The sequence below is a fragment of the Vicia villosa genome, linkage group LG2 (genome assembly GCF_029867415.1).
Source record: "Vicia villosa cultivar HV-30 ecotype Madison, WI linkage group LG2, Vvil1.0, whole genome shotgun sequence".
Lineage (NCBI taxonomy): Eukaryota > Viridiplantae > Streptophyta > Magnoliopsida > Fabales > Fabaceae > Vicia > Vicia villosa.
The window spans coordinates 49,645,062-49,651,886 of NC_081181.1; the positions used below are offsets into that span (position 1 = coordinate 49,645,062).

The 6,825-nt window shown below is 36.7% G+C and overlaps 1 long non-coding RNA gene across 1 annotated transcript; it reads left to right on the forward strand.

The window, feature by feature from the left end:
- The first annotated feature begins 269 nt into the window (after positions 1-269).
- Positions 270-1,335, forward strand: LOC131646152 (uncharacterized). Its single transcript, XR_009297319.1, has 3 exons — positions 270-669; positions 768-901; positions 1,024-1,335. It is a non-coding gene; the product is annotated as an uncharacterized LOC131646152 (long non-coding RNA).
- Positions 1,336-6,825: the final 5,490 nt, after the last annotated feature.

Genomic DNA, 6,825 nt, shown 5'->3' on the forward strand with positions numbered 1-6,825 from the left:
TCGTTCATATCACCTTTATATTTTTATTTCAGATTTTCTCAATTAACAATAAAATCTAATTAAACTCTATTAACCAAATTAAACTCAGATTAAATCATATGTTAATTGCACTTATTTACAAACAATTGAGATTAAGTAACAAAAGTCTAGGGAATTAGGGTTACGTGTGATGATAAGGATTCCTCATTCAAAACAATCCCTGTTCTTCTTCACATAGAAATGACGTCGGAGCTCACGTCTCAACCTTCTCCGATCGAAACGGCGCCGGAGAAATTGACCTCTGAGCAGCACCTCCACGCGACGCTATCTCCTCTCTCGCTCATCTCTTCTCTGCTCAGATTCAACTCCCTTCCGATTCAACTCTTCCTCTTGCTCGCCTCAAATTCTCAACCTCCTCTCCATCATCTTCGAACTCAACTCTCTCCTATTAGCTCTCTCCTTTTTAGATTCATTTTGTGACGCGGTTACCGTTGTTAAAGATCAGAGATCGCGATTTCGTTGTAGATCGATGAAGTTGCATTGTGATGTAGTGTCGAGCCTCGAAGAAGTGAAGGAGAGGAGTTATAGTTACAGGACATGGTGACGTTGATTGCTGCGATGTGATAATGAAGCTCGTGGTGAAGATGAAGATGATGTGATGAGGATCGTTGTCAGTAACGAGAAATTCAAGTAAGCGCACGCCTTAATCTTTTGATCCTGTTTTCTGATTCACACTTCTTCTTCTTCTTCTAATATGTATTGATGTTGTTGTTGTGATGTTGTGGTAGATGATTGAAGTTGATGAACGTGATGTGATTCGTGATACGATGCGATTCTGATTGAAGATGATGAATGTGATGATTGAACGTGATGATGATGTACGAAGACGAATTGGAGAATTCGATTTCCCTTTGCGTTACAGGTTTTTGATCCCAATTTCTGTTATCTCTTTTTTCAGATATATCTTCTTGTTGTTGAATGTGAATCGAGGCTCAATTATGGTGAAGTTTTTGTTGAATTTGTTGTTGTTTTCTGATGATTCAGTGGTGATGAAGATGGAAGAAGATGGAATTTGAGAGAGTGAAGATTGAAAGCAGATTGAAGATTGCTGGAGCAGATCGAAGAGTGTCATTGGAGAATAAGAAGAAGAGTTTGTTACGTTTCTGTTACAGATTTTTCTTTGATTTTTTTCGTTCTGAAAACTCTCCTCTCTGGGTTCTGAACCGGCCTGGCTTTCTTTGTTAAGGCAGGGTTTTATTTTGGATATGGTGTTTGAATTCCTGCCAGTTTAGTTGTTGGAATACGGATTTTCGATGAAGCCTGGGATTTCTAGTTTTGAGTGCAAGTCGGTTGACTTCCAATGGCAAGTAGCAGAATTGGGCCTAGAGTTTTGGCATTTGTAATTCGATTGTATTATACATTTTTCTTTGAAATATTGGATAAGAGATATGACTTTGTAATGGAAAATTTTGAACTTGTAATGAGAATTCTTGAATGTTTGGATTTTGTAATGGATATAGTCTTTTTGTGATGAATTTGGTTTTGAATGAATGTTTTATGAAACTCTTGGTTCTTGGTAGGATTTTGTATGAATCATGATACGAATTCGAATGAAGTTGAAAAATGATTGTGGACATCTTCAATTCCAATTAATCTTGCATTTCAACAATCCACATGAATCTTCTTTTCAATCTTAACACGCTTAAATCCCTATTCAATCAATTAATTTGAACACGCATTTGAATTCAACCCATTAAGTAGTCCCTTGAATGAGTGTTTCCAAATAGTAATTCCAACTTAACCTTCGCTTCTTAAAACCTTAACTTCCATCTTAGATCCAAGTCAACTTATATTGCAAACAACTGTCATACCCCAATTTTAGACCCTAAGATCATACATCAATTGCATTTTAATCATCAATCAAGAGCAACATTTCGAAGCTCTATTTTTAATACTGTGATCATCTATGAGGGGAACCATCAAGCACCTCTAGCTTTTAATTTGTTTTATACTAACTTAAATTCAAAAAATATGTATTTTGTTTTTTTTGTTTATATTTTACAGGTAAAAGATCGGGCAAAAATCAAAACAGTGCAAGAAAATCAATTTTTAAAAATTTGGTTGTGGAAATCAATTTACCTATATGGGAAATCGATTTCCTGAAACGAAATTTGAAAAAAGAGGGAAGCATGACATCATTTTGGCACCAAACACATTTTACTTGATTATTCTTTGTCATTTACCAATATTCCACCTCACCAAAAATTAATTTCTTTCATTAACCTCACTTTAACCCCACTTAATCAAGTTAAACACAAATTAATTACCAATTGAACAATTACCGAATTGCCCACACCTCTCTCTCCAATTTCTCTCCTTATCCCTACCAAATTCACTCAAAGCTCTCTTTTCTTTCATAAAGTTAGTGAGTTACATTTTGAACCTCACTAACTTTGAGCTAAACAATCATCCATCTATCTTTTTCTTCAATTGTTGCTAGATCAAGACTTGTGTTGGTGTTTTCTTGAAATGGATCCAAGTTTGTGCAAGATTTGGTAAATTTCTCCATCCTTTTTCATCTTTCACAATGTGATTCTTTTGTGCTTGTGTGTGATGCATCTTTGATGCTATATTGGTGACATTTGGTGAAGATATGATGGAAAATTCGTGCACATTGATATATGAGATCATAAGGTGTTTGTGTTTTTGCTTAAACAAGGTTTTATGCTTCCTAATGCTGTTTTTTTGAAAACTGCGCGTAGGAAATCGATTTCCTACAGAGGGAAATCAATTTCCACTCTGTTTTTTGCGCCAGATTTGAAGTCTGCAGGCAGGAAATCGATTTCCTACAGAGGGAAATCGATTTCCAGTGAGGCAGAATGCTTTTTTTGTTGCTTTTTATGCTTGTTTTGCCTTCCTTCTTCCTCTACTTCATTAATATCATTGGATCTAGGATGTTGATAGGCTTGAAAAGGCTAAATCCATAATATTAGATGAATGATATTAATGATAGTGTGAGTGATTTTATTCTATGCATTTTTTCTTCTTCTCCATCCTTTTTTTCTTTTGATCGATGAAAGTCTTAATACCTTGAGAATTCTTATGGATTCTTGGTAAAGACTAGATCGCTACCTATTTTCTTTTCGTGCTGTATTGCTTTCAGAGAGTGATCCATATATCACTTCTCTCGCATGCATTAGCACATAAAGTTTTGACCGACCTCGTTGTAGGGTGATTTCTACATAAATCACTTGGCGATCTGCTTAACATAGCGCAATATTTTGTGTCTCGAATAAAAAAGATCAAACCTGGAAGAGAATAGTATGTAGTTGATTTAAGACTTATGGAAGTTTATCGTGTAGTCACTATGATTTTATCAAGCTTGTGATAAATTTCTATTGAATTTAAATCTGAGAACATCCTTCACTCACCATCGATCTTTATTACTAACTTTGATAACATACTTGACAAGTTTCAAGATGGTTATCTTTAACATATAACATTTGACTTTAATTTCCGCACTTTATTATATTGCTATTTATTTCTCGCTTTATGCTTTATTTTATCATTTCATCATGTTTATGTTTCTGCTATTTTTTCTTTGTCCGTTTGGACGTTTACATTCCGCTATTTTCTCTTTGTCCATTTGGACGTTTTGTTTATGTTTCCGCTATTTTCCTTTTGTCCACTTGGACCATACTCTATTTTTGTGCTACAACACTAATAAATAACAAAAATCTAAAAAACACCTAAGGCCCTATGGACTATTGGTTACTATCCCGAGCATTTTGGAGACCTGGACTTATTGGACTTAGTACCTCGGGACCCTACTGTTCTGTTATTACTCAGTCGTTATTCTGTCAGTCTGGCATTGGATTGTTGTCTGTTTGTGTGTGAAGGTATTTCCTCGAAAGCCCTTGATGGTTAATTCCAAGGCGTCGTGATAAGGATTTTACCCGAAAACAGCCATTACTCTGTCCAATTTTCGTCAGAATTTTAATGTGCTTAATGCAAAGTGGTGCTAAAGACAATAAATTCATCTGGATCCCCAAGTGGTAATGCTCCAGTTTAGTGTTAGTCTTCCAAAGGATGGGAAATCTAACTTGACTCTTAATGTCAAGTGTTGGCTTCTTTTCGGTTAGATCGTTCTTTCCTTAGCTTTTATTTTATGCACTAGGGTAGCCTCTTCATCTCTTGCCCCCTTCTTAGATTTTCAAAATCTTCTTCCATTTTCAAAAACCTTCTTACGTTTGCAATCTCTTTAAAAAACCTCTTTAAAAAATATCTTTTGCCCTTAGTGGCTTTTCTTCAAATGTTTAGACACGATTAATTGTTGAAGTGAGTTGCGATACCCCACGATTTTGAAATTGATTGATATAATGAGATCTTTTCCGCGCGAGAGAGCTAGTGGCATACTCGTTAATTTTTATCCGAGTTGGAGCCCTTCTTTCATTTGCGATGCAAATAACTCATTTATTCTCATGCTCAAGATCAATGGCTGAGTATTTCTCTCCGACGACGATAAAGTGCTTTTTAAAAAAAAACCTTTTCCCTTTTAAGTGGAATTACATTAGCTCTGACTTCTCCATTGCACCAAGGAGGTATGTAGGCACAAGGCTCAATGTCTTGCCGAGCTTATTTTAAAAAGTAAAACAAACTCTTTTTTTAGCACACACGACACAGATTTTCAAAAAGGTTCCTGTGGAGTACCACAGATATGAGGGGTGCTTAAAACCTTCCCCTTGTATAATCAACACCCGTACCTAAGATCTCTTTTTGTTTTAAAAACAAACTTTGGGTTTTCTTCGTTCTTTTCCCTTTTCCTTTGGAAATAATAAAGCGCGGTGGCGACTTTCACTGAAATATTGAGTCGAGTCAATTAGTGGCTTCGTTCTCAGATTTTCCCCGCTACAGAAAAATGGCGACTTCACTGGGGATCCAGTTTTAAGTGTGTTAAGCCTATTTTTTGTTTATCTGTGTGTTTTTATTTGTATATATTATTGTCTGCTTTGTTTGTGCATTTTTTTGGTGCTCGATGGTTCCTCTGTGATGAGATAAAGTCCTAACCCGGACTTTGGTGAGTAACTTGAGATAGGAGGCGGTAAGACCAATAGTCGCATGTCATGAGCAATCCTTAACATGAGCGTCATATGGTGGAACCCCAATCAGTGGAGGCTGTAACACCCCAATTCTACCCAGGCATATAGGTACAAATATCAGAGTATAAAAATTAAATTAAAAAAAAAACAATTAGGGCGTTACACTTAAGTAACCACATAACCAAACATAACATACTCGCAAAAGATGCGTAACACAAATAATCAAAGAGGACGGATACACATAAACACCTGAATGTATTCATACATATATAAATGCATCGGTAAACAAAATATCCACAACATTCTTCCAAAATACATCGCATGAGAAGGTATCCAAAATACATAATACGAATGCATCTAAAGGATCAAATATACATCAAAAGGATCCTATAAGCATTATCTACAAAATAAGTGTTCGATCCCCCCTAGGTGTTACGTATCACGAGCGGATGACACCAAAATGGACGACTACAAAGAGAGCACCTACACTTGCGGAACACCTGCACATTACCCACGAGTAGGTAACATTAAGGCAGAAGGGTGAGAATACAATTCATAATGAAAGCATGATCAATATAGTAATACCCACAATATCATTAAGAATCATATAACAAGATAATCCAATAAGTCAACCACAATCAATATGTAAGTAATGCGGTACATGAATGATAACATAAATTATAAAGACTGACGATGATGAATGAGACTCGACTATGCGTATGCATGTGGTACCAAATCCGGAGTAAAACTCCTCCTTGTCATTATGACAAATACACCTGCCAAGCATTATGCTGGGACTTTATTCCACTCAGGAAGCCCGCAGGCTGTCGTCATCGAGCACGCAGCTCCCACTGATGACCTCTTGCCACTCAGGCTCATTCCATTACCAAGCATTAAGCCCCTACTGGTAACCATGCCCGCAGGCCATCTGTTAACAGCATTCCGCCATTAACGTATTGAAATGTTATGCTGTGCATACAAACGACTCGATTACATAACAACAACAATAATATAACTCGGTCACATATCCTCATCACACCGGTTATATTAATCCACACGGATACATCATCAAAATTGCCACTCAGGCGTCCATATTCACACAGCACACATATACCGTCAAAACATACTTGATTAGCAAATATCATTTCACAAAAATACATTTATGAAAAATTCATTCAACCACTAACACACTCCTCCTTATCATAAAGCATACTCAAGGGTTCTCATAATACTTCAAACGGCGCGTAGAAACGACCCACGGTTCAAAAGATACAACAAAACGAAGTTTGGAAAAACAAAATTTCACACAGTCCGCTTGAGCTCCGCTCAGCGGACCCGGACAGAAAAATCACCAAACGAAAATACAGAACCTCCGCTCAGCGGACCCGGACAGGGATTTCCTGCAAAAGGACCTCCGCTCAGCGGACCCCCTCCGCTCAGCGGACCTGCGTAAACCCAGAAAAACCAGTTCTGCAACAGACCGTCTCAGCTCCCTCTAAACCATTCAAAACCCATTTAAACCTTCATCCCAACACCAATACAACACAAACATGCTATATATACACCTAATCCATGATTATCATATGGTTGGATCATCACATATTATCTTTGACCTATATTTCTTCATAAGCAAGAAAACATGGAGAAATGAAAAACAAACATGATCCATGGGAATATCTATCATCATAGTACACATACACACCACAAAATCAAGTTTATATCTTCAAAACTCACAAAACACACAATT